We start from the raw sequence: 11154 nt of genomic DNA on the forward strand, positions 1-11154 counted from the left end.
CACGCCCAATTATCCTCCTCGTCCTGATATCCTGTAAAACACAGAAATTTGGGTGCATCAATAGAGTACAATTTAGCTCCTTAGTCACATGACTAATGGACATTAACTTGTGAGACAATTTTGGCACATAAAGACAATTCGAGAGTTTCAAATTTGGAGAGATTTCAATAGTTCCACTCCCATTTACAGAAGTTAATTCACCGTCAGCAGTCTGTATTTGGTTTTTAGTTGATTCACTAAAGGTAGAAAAGTCATTCCTATCATATGTCATGGTATCTGTAGCCCCACAATAAAAAATCCACCCACTTTCAGCACTGTTTTGCACATTCTGGGCCATACAAGCAATATGAACATTTTCCAAGGGTGCAAAGTAATTATGGCTTAAAAAAGGGTTTTCTGAAATCCCGGGGTCCTTTTTCGAATTTTGCATATCCACAGGTTTTAATTGCACACTATTATTAGCATGGGGTACAGAATGCAAATTTCCAAGTTTCGAAGCGCATATACGCAAGTCATGGGGTAAAATCTGTAATATATCATTTCTGGGGGACTTAATTGAACTTTCAGAAATAGGATTAGGGTTAAGAAACCCCAATCCTTTACCTCCATGATTTTCGCCGCCTCCTCCTCTCTGAAACTCGGCTAATGCCGCTTCTCCTCTCCCGTTCTCTCCTTGCCGTCCGCGAGCGTCGGCGGCCTCTTGGTTGCCCGCTCCGGCGGCTAGAAACAGTCCTCCTCCACCGTCATTTATCCCGATTGCCAATCTTGCCTTGGCTTTCTGATTTTCGTCCCACCACTCCGGGAATCCGACGAGCAAGAAGCATGATTCTTTGGTATGCTTCTGTTTTCCACAATGAGAGCACCCAAGCTTCGATTTGTCTTGTTTGAACGGACGGCGGTTGGCGGTGGCTGGCGCACCGGAGCGTTGAGATGGGGCTCCACTTCGTTGCTGGTTTCGGGCAGCGAAGCCGAGACCTACGCCGCCTGATGATGAGGCGGAATCATTGATTGCACCGGTTGGATCTGTGATTGTTGCCGGCATAATTTTGAGCCGAGCAACTTCCCTTTTGACCATACCGTATGCGACCTCCGCTGAGGGCCAAGGAGTCTCCTTGAGAATGTCCCGTTTAATTGAGTCGTATCGCGGGTGGAGGCCGGTTAGGAATTTGAACAACCGTCGTGTTTCGCTGTACCGCCGGAACTGCCCGATCCCTTTGTCACAGCAATCAATGGGCTGATGTTGCCATCGATCCACGTCGATCCATGTCCCGTGTAAGTGCCGCCAATATGTTTCGAGATCCTGTTCTCCTTGTGTGATTTGTCCTGCTTTCTCCTCCAGGTCGTAAAGCCGGTACGGATCAGCGGAGCTTTCGAACGTCACGGCCAAGCTTTCCCACAAAGCTTGGGCAGTTTGGTGATGGGCAAAGTCGATCATAATATCAGTTTCGATATTGTCCAATATCCATGAGAAAATGATTAAGTTTGTCTCCTCCCAATCCGTGTAATCGGCCGCCCCTGGTGCCGGTGGTGGTGGATTGCCGGTGATGTGCTTGAGCACCCTCCTACTTCCGATCTGAACTTTCATCAGTCGAGCCCACAACTGATAGTTCATTCCGTTGAGCTTGACCGCAATAGTAACACTTTTGCTTACTCTTAATTTGGAGTCGTCTGTGTTTCTGGGTTTAACATCGTCGTCGTCTGCCATGGTTCGGTTTGGTTTTGGTTTGCCTTAACGGCGGCTGGGAATTAATTTTGGGGCTATGATGATTTTTTGAGCCTTGCTCTGATGCCATGTTGGAATATCATTCTTATTCTGCTTATGTTCACCAATGTTTACACGCCTTTAAATATGCTTAGGGATACAATATTTAAGGTAAAGATTTACCCTAATTTGATAGCCTAATATATAGTAAAAGATATTCACAGAATCAATTCCCGATCTCCTTGATTTACTCTTCCTTGACTTGATCTCCTTTGATTTCTTTCCAACAATATCCTTGTTATTGGCAGCAACAACTTCCCTACTGTCAAATGTTTGAGTGCCTTCTCTAGAGAAGTTAGCCTAAAATCGGGATCAAATGGGTCCAAACATTCTCTGTGCTAACCGAACGGTAAAGGAGCTCCAAATGCACCTTCAAATCCCAACTAAAATTCAGTTGAAAGATCCCAAAATATGATCAAGAATGCAGATTGATTCTAACCTGACCATGATTCTTTTTATCTCTCTGGATGTCCAGATCCTTCACCAGCCACGCGTCCTTCACCTTCATAGATCTTGATTGTCAAGTGCTGAGTGGAAGTGTCCTCAACTTCAAACTCTAAAACAAGATTTTTCACTCTGCTTCACTGTAAACAGGTGAAGAACTTGAACAAAAAATGAAAAATGGGCAAGGTCAAGATTCTGGTTTTGATATAGTTTTGCACAGCTTAGCAAATGGATCAGATTTGCCTCAATAGCATCAGATATTCCTAGGATTGAAGATAAATCAATTTGAGTGTAAAATCAAGATTCCTCTGGACTCAAAATGGCATGTTTTAGTACAACCTTAAAGTAAAGAAATGCAGGATTGGGATTCACCTTCTCTCTCAAATCTCAATGAAAAACAAACAGCTCAAAAACATGGGAACTCATCTAATCTGCTAGGGGTTTGAATATCAGCCTAAACACACCAGTGAGTCAAATGTTCAAATAGAGTTTCGAATTCAAAAAGATTCAATTTTTTAAGCACATAGCTGCGTATACATATGGTGTGTGAGATAAATAGTGCCTGTATTGGCAGTGCCACCCTCACTGTCCAAAATGGCAACTCCTATTCCACATCAGAAGCATTCCAATCAAACAACATTAATGTTAACAGTAAGTTTAGTTAAGATTACAACCTGTGAATTTTGGTGCTACAATTCCAAGAGTCAATGTAGAAAAACTGAGACAAGCCAAAATTGTTGGCCTATATCACTTGTGACAATCTCATGACTTGGAAAACGAGACAAACTCGAATATAGACTAAAACTGGTCAACATATTTTTATCTAGGTGTTAATTAAGCCAGTTTAGAGCATCCGCAGCGGGTGTCCGTTCGTCCGTGCTAGCGGTGAGGACACCCGCCGTCAGCCAATGCACACCGTCCATCCGTGAAGGTGACACGGCGCAGCTCTTAAATAAGAGTACGTCCGTGCCGCTGAGCACCCTTACGTGGCAGCTTTTGTATGCCGTTGGCAAATTGAATTTTTCTTTTTTCTTTTTTTTTAAATGCGAAATAAATTTAAAAAAATGGTTTTAAATAAAAAAAATATTTTCCCACTTCCCAATAAATTATAACCTTTTTATACACATTTTTAATTTATTTTTCAAAAATTTTTTCACAAAATTCACATTTTCATCTATAAATACCCCCACTTCAACACAAAAAAAATTCCCATAACACTACACAATTCTCATCTTCTATCATCTAAATTCTCATCAATTCTCATCTATTCTCTCATCTTTTTTCTCATATTCTCTCATCTAAATTCTCACCACATTACACAATGTCCGGCTCCGGCGATCACCCCTCCGGCTCCCGCAGTTGGAACCACGAATAGTTCGGCTCCGAGCCATTCTCTAGTCCGGAAACGCAATTTTCGGCCCCTCCTCAAACCCAAGGTTCTCAAGTTCCGGGTGGCTACCAGCCTTACTCGGTGGACGACCAAGATGCCCCCGGTTTCGGGTGGGCACCCGAATCCAGATCGGGAGGGAGCGGCAGCTCTGCTCGTACTCCTACTTCTATTCCTACACCTACTCCCCCTCCTCAGGGTACCCGCACCCCGTACACTTCGGATGAGATGATTGATAAGTCGTATTCTAAGCCTTGGTTACTGGTCAGTATGTCGTGATTTGCACGTATTATCCGCAAAATAGTTGCTTAAGTGTGCAGGATAAAGGGGTCCAAGTCAGTAGGAGACGGATCGGACGACGCAGGTGAAAAGAGCGCTTAAAGGGTGCAATACTGACCAGGATGCATGCCAGAGAAAAGGCTCGAGATGGAGAAGAAGGATAGCTGGGATGATCATAAACAAGGGCAGAAAAGTCAATTCACGAAGGAAGTCTACCCTAAAAGCAAGGGTAAGCCTCCCTATAAAAGAAGCCACTTGGAGAGAGAGAGAGAGTTCCGAGTTCGAAAGTCCAACCACCACACTTAGTTAGAGTTCTCTCGAAGATCAGTTCCTTCAGGATTGTCCACAATCTTCTCGTTTCTCGCCACAACTATGGTCATCTGAAGTCCAGCCGTCCATCGGAGAGTCATCATCCTATCGTTCCAGCCAGTTTGTCATCGTAGTATAGCAGTTTCATCGCCCGGAGTGGCCTAAACAATCTTTAATCGCTTTCCTAGTTTAAAGTTTACTTGCTTTCTTCGTTGGATCTGTTGCAAACATTTAATCTTGTTGCCTTTTGAAGTATTTCGTTAAGATCCGAATGTTCTAATTATGAAGTTTTTATTTCGCATCTCTCTTTGGTTTGAATCTGCTTCATTCTGCCTAGAAAAGTTAGATCTAGTTATCGCTTTTATTTTCTAAGTGTTTACGCATGTTTTCGTTTGAGTAGGCTGAATCTGGAGTTGTTGGTTGAATTTCTAACGTTATGTTCGCTTAAAGCTTCCGTGCATGAATTTCTTCGTTTGCTATGTCATTACCACCTTTCATGTTAGCCAGTAGGAGTAATCTGCAGTCATTAACCGTTAATCTTCAAGTTTAAGTTTTTTAATCGATGGATCTTGTGTTTAAATTTGTTGATCTGAGTTCATCCATGGAGTTTGAGTTCATGTAGTTTCTGTTAATACTTGTTGAAGAAGAAAACATCACAATCTATTTTTGCTTTGGACCACTTTTGCTTTTTAGTTCCTTTTTGCTTTTGTCTTTTACTTTTCAGTTGTATCCTCCAGACCTGTTAGAGTAGCCACCTAGCCACCAAATATACCCTGTTGTTCTAAGTTTCCTCAGTTAGTAACTGTCTACTTTGCACATGTCTCTGAGATACCTTGTCCCCTACTTTCACGTACACAACCACATGTCAGTCACTTTCACGCCCACTAGTCAGTAGAGTACCATCTTTAATTTCCGTCTAGGTAGAATCTCAACCCAACGCGTGGTAGCTAACCAAAACCACCCAGATCAACACCGCAATTATTTGAACGTGTCCATCTCTGTTGGATTCGACCATTACCTCCACTATACTAGCCAGTAGAAGTGGGTTGAGGAATTTGTTTGATATACCGGGTTCTGGTCGTCGTGCCTACGACTCAGCTAGGTTGGGACCTTCATCCTGATAAGTTGGACGCACCCCTTAATTTAACACAACACGAGACCCGTAATCCTGAGCGACTATCAAAAATGGCGCCGTTGCCGGGGATGGATGGCGTTCATATCTGTTATTGTGTGTGATATTTTGGTGTATATATTGTTCATAATTTTTTCTTTTCGTTTTTATTTCAGTTTATGAGAAGTAACTCGGCTCCTGGCCAATGGAGACCAAGGATACTTCCCCGAGGAAAGATACTCGTAACCACTCGTTCTGGCCTGTCGACAGCATTGTCTGACCTAGGCACGAGTAGCGACGAGGAGAAAGAAGACGGAGAATACCAAATCCCGGAGCTTCCACTCCAACCAGTAAGAGCACTAGTGAGAATGGCTGATCAAGTTGAGGACGATCCAGAGCTCGCAATGCTGACTGCGCATGCCGACGGAGACCCCCCGCAAGCCATAGTTGTCACCCCAGGCCAAACAGCCTGTGATGTTAAACCCAATGTAATTGCAATTTAGCCAACATTCTGTGGGAAGAGTTACGAGGGACCCTACGAGTTCCTTAATGAGTTCTGCAAAATCTGTAAGGCGCAGAAGAGACCAGCAGGAGCAAGCGAGGATGACTACAGATTGAAAGCCCTACCGTTTGTCCTAAAGGGTGTTAGAGTTTGTATACTAGAAATCACCTTTCAAGTGATTGAATACTGCTAAAACTCTTATTTTATTTTCCTAAGGAATAAATAAATTATTTTTTTCATAATGTTGTTATGTTTTACATTTAATGGATGTTTATTACATATTTAAATGTATAAGTAACTTAACAAAGTCTAAGTCTTTGTTTTAGTAGTCCGGTTGTGGGCGTCGTTCACTTTAAGGTAACACGGTCAGTTCTAAACAAAGAAAAAGAATAATTTCACAACCTAGATAGGCTTAGACTACCTATCGTGAAAGGTTGCAATGTCAGTCCGATTATTTCTAAGCCTTATTGAAATAAGATGACATTGGTGTAGTATAGCACTTGAATGGATCTAACAATGAGACAGTCTCTATGCTATCTACTGAAAGACGAGGTCTCGTAAATTATTTCTCAATCAATGTACGTTAGCATTGAGCATACGGTATTGATTATGCACTACTTTGACTTACCAAATGGTGCGGGTTTTTCGCAACCCAATAAGCCTGGTATATTGGGTAGTGGTGATTAATATCTAGCGGTGCTAGGATTGCTATTATGTTGAATCGTGCGCGAGGTGAGTCTCGTTTGATAACATCCTCAAGAGAAGCTTGAAATAAGGTTTTATTATTCGGAACCTAGCTAGTTGGAGTTTAATTACTCTATGAATAATAAATAAGTTTTTCTTGCTGAGTCCTCTCTTGGAATAAATAAGATATTAATTAATTAAGTCCATAGCAGACGATAATTAATTAATGGATGTTTCTATCTTAAGCGCGGGAAATAAATACCAAGTAATGGAAACCCGAAGTACTTATAATTTCGGATTTGGATGAGGAGTGCAATATTACTTCTGTAGTGGCTGCTTGTAATATTCCAATTATAAGCTTATATTAAATTGGGTTTAATTTAATTAGTGAAAAGCTAATTGGAGGATCCCATATCCAAAGCTTTCCATAGATCCCTGTCTGGGCCTAATATGTGACTTATTATAAATAGGAGAATAAAGAAGACAGAAAACACACTTGATTTTTACTCAAAATTTTCGCCCCCTCTCTTTCTAGGAGTGGTCGAATTTTCTCTCCTCCGAGGGAAAGGATTTCTGTCTTCTCTATTTAAGTCCTAGTGCACTAGTGAGATCGGCCCACCCCGATATCAGTTCACAGTCCGGGAACCAGACAGAAGATCCGTGGTTTTGTACTAAAGATCTTCACGTGGAGAAGGCGCTAGCCATCTTCGATTCTTTGGAGAATCTTCAAGGTATAATGGCTAAACCATAGAAAAGCATGTTTTAGGTTTCAATTAATTTAAAGCATGTTTTATTTGAGTTTTGAGCATGATACATGTGATAATTACGCGAATAGATGTTGTCTAAATAATCTGCTAAATAGATCGGAATTATTATGTAATTGATTTATGTGAGCGCTTCCGCTGCAACCCCTTCAATTGGTATCAGATCCAGTCTTTGGCTCTGATTATTTGGATTTAAATTTCACGAAATTCATGTATGCATGCGTTTTTGTTTTCGAAGCATGTTCTTGTTTTTAGTTGTTATATTTTTATGCATGATGAACTCAAGAACAATCGAAACAAAGAACTCAAATATTTGGAACGCACGAGACGTGCGATTCGTCGGCGCTTGCGCCGAGACGAATCGCGCGACATGCGATCCAATCAGGGTTGTCGAGCGAGTGGGAGTACGGATGGCGATCGACCGGCAACGCGCGAACGAGGGTGGATTCGTGCGCGCCGCCGGAATGACCGTTGGAACCGGCGATCCCCGAGAAATCACGCCGATTGAGTGGGAGTATGGTTGCGATCATGCGGCGACGTGAATACGAGCGTGGGCTCGTCCACGCCGCCGGCAAGACCGCGGCGGTCTTCTCCACAAATCAATCGACGTCCGACGGTGGTGGTTGACGGAAGCCGCTGCTCATCCGAGAGCAGCGGCGGTTCTACCGACCCAGAAACCCTAACCCTAACCCTATTCGTACCCTAGCCGTGCAACGCTGAACAGGAGCAACGGCGCTCAATGTGGTCGCAACTTGTTCCCGCGAGAGCGCCGACGGAAAGAGGGTGGTCGCCGGAAAGGCGCGGCAGCATCCGCGCTCTAGCTGACGTTGATGGAGGGAGCGCGACGATGCAGCCAACAACGTCGCGATGCATGGCATTTTCACACCGGAGAAGTAGGGCGGAAGCTTTCTGTCGGCGACAGCTGAACGGCGAACCCGCCGTTCCGGCGAGATCATCGCCGGTGGATTTTCGTCGTTCGTCGTGCGTGTCAACCTCGTACGACGAGATAACGATGAAAGATTATTTTAATAATTATTTAATTCCTAAATTAAAAGATATCATTAAAATATTATTATTTAATGAAAATAAAATATTTTGGGAAAATTTCCCTAGATTTTAGGAATATTTAGATTATTGACTATATCTATGGAAATAAATATATTTATTTTATTCCTAGATGATATGGACAAGAATAATTTAATAGTTTCCTAATTATATTATATATTTAGAATCCTAATAAGGATAGATTGTAGGATTTCATTAAATAATAAAATATTATTCTCTTCCCAATCTTAATAAGGAATTAATTTAAAGTTTATTTATTCATGTCAGTCAAAGATATAAATAATTAATTATTTTAGATAAATCTTATAGAAGACATGAATATGAATTAAAATTTAGTAATTAATATATTATCCTTTAATAAGATGTATAAAAGATTATAAAAGATTTAATTATCCAGTCAATTAAATACCAACAAAATTTAATTAAGCCTTTAATCTTCAATAAGGCTAAGGATAATTAATGAAAAACCATAACTTAAATATCTAAGCGATAATTACGAACTAAGTTTGTATATGGTCTCCATCGATTGGTCCACAACTTATGAAGCTAATTTCTGAATCTTATCGCCACCTATGCTGTGGGGACAATAATCCTAAGAAATTACGAGTTTCAGGAGTTCAAACTGAATTTACGAGATAGCTCGGTCTTGTTATCAACGCATGAGCATTGTTATGGGAGTGTGTTGTAGAAATGAGATTCTGTAATGCTAAATCTGATGGTCGTGCTTAGGCAACATTTGGCGGCCATGTCGTGCTGCGGTCTCTGGACTATTCGTCGGTGTTGTGACCAGTAAAAATGTTAAAATTTTAATGCGTATTGACCTCTGCTTGAGGGTACAAAATTTTAATTTTACAGTTGTGAGAATTTGAAAAGTTTTATGGTTAATCTACTCAATTTCATCACATAAGTTTATGACAAATAGTAAATATTTTGTTTTGCAGTGCAAACTAAATCGTCAACATGTCACTCAATCCTCTTTCTGCAATTCTTAAAGAAAACAAACTCAAGGGCCAAAATTACATAGAATGGAAACAAAATTTGGACATCGTTCTCACGGCTGATGAGTACAAGTTTGTGCTCACTACTCCACGGCCCCCAGTGCCGGCGGCTAACGCCGCGCAGGCAGCGCGAGATGCCCATAGACGGTGGCATAAGGCGAATGAGATGGCTAAGTGTTATATGTTGGCCTCCATGTCAACAGTGCTTAGACATTAGCATGCCGCCATGGCAACTGCCACCGAGATTATGGAAAATCTCACAAATCTCTTTGGTACTCAGAATTGAACGGCTAAGTCTCAAGCTTTTCGGAGTATCATGTGCAAGACTATGAAGGAAGGCTCGTCTGTGCGGGACCATGTCCTCGAGATGATGAGCCACCTCAATCAAATTGAGGTTTTGGGAGGTGTCATTGATGCCGAGTCCCAAGTTACTATCATCCTTCAGAGTCTGCCCCCCAGCTTTCAGCAGTTCAAGCTCAACTTTGTGATGAACAAGAGAAATTACACCTTGGCTGAGTTGTTGACTGAACTTCAGTCGGCAGAGGATCTCATGAACCAAGCTAAGGATGCGATGGTCAGTTCGTCACATCGTTCCTCTGGCCCTAGGCCTAGCGCAGGAAAGAAGAAAGTGACAAACCAGGTCGCACCTAAGGAAGCTAAGGGAAAGAGAAAGAGGAGGTCGGGAAAGAAGCAAACCGGAAAGTGTTTCAAGTGTGGAGAGAAGGGGCATTGGAAGCCAGACTGCCCTAAAAAGGGCAAGGCTACAAGTATGCACCAAGCTCTAGTGGTTGAGTCATGTTTGGCTTCGACTTCATCTCATACTTGGGTTATAGACACTGGAGCTACTGATCATATTTGTTTTGATCCTGACTTAATGCAGGTGACAAGACGGCTATATGATGGAGAGATCGAAGTCCAGCTGGGCGACGCTACTAAAGTGGCGGCCGTAGTAGTGGGAGACGTTTATTTGCGTTTTAGTAGTGATAGATTTTTGGTTATGAAGAATGTTTTGTTGATACCTTCTTTTAGAAGAAATTTAATTTCAGTTTCTAAATTGGTTTTTGATGGATATTCGATTTCTTTTAATGACAATTGTGTTATTAAGAAAGATGGTTCTTATATCTGTCGTGGTATCATGGAAAACAATCTGTACACAATCATATCTACACAATTTAATAATCGCAAATTAGAACTCAATAATGCATCGAAAATTTCAAAGAAAAGAAAAGGAACTTGGTCATGCCAACCAAAGGAGGATTCAAACTCTCGTGGATCAAGACCTTCTTAAAGGACTAGATACTGAATCATTTTCCACGTGTGAATCCTGCTTGGAAGGCAAGATGACTAAGAGACCTTTTAGGGTGAAAGGTAATAGGGCCAAGGAAGTACTAGAACTCGTTCATACTGATGTGTGTGGACCAATGTCAACCGAGGCAAGAGGCGGCTTTTGCTATTTCATCACTTTTATTGATGATTACTCGAAAGTTGGATATGTTTATTTGATACGCTTTAAGTCTGAAGCTTTTGACAAGTTCAAGGAGTTTAAGGCTTATGCCGAGACGTATCATGGAAAACGTATCAAAAGCCTGCGATCTGATCGCGGAGGCGAATACCTCAGTGCCGAGTTTTTGGACTACTTATCGATAGAGGGAATTGAATCCCAACTGACTGCGCCGGGCACACCCCAGCAGAATGGCGTAGCTGAAAGAAGGAATAGGACCTTGTTAAAAATGGTCCGATCGATGATGAGTTATGCACGACTGCCTATTTCGTTTTGGGGACATGCCTTGCTTTCCGCGAGCCATATTTTAGACAATTTACCGTCAAAATCTGTTCCTGCCACTCCATA

This window comes from Salvia hispanica, chromosome 4, assembly GCF_023119035.1.
Source record: "Salvia hispanica cultivar TCC Black 2014 chromosome 4, UniMelb_Shisp_WGS_1.0, whole genome shotgun sequence".
Lineage (NCBI taxonomy): Eukaryota > Viridiplantae > Streptophyta > Magnoliopsida > Lamiales > Lamiaceae > Salvia > Salvia hispanica.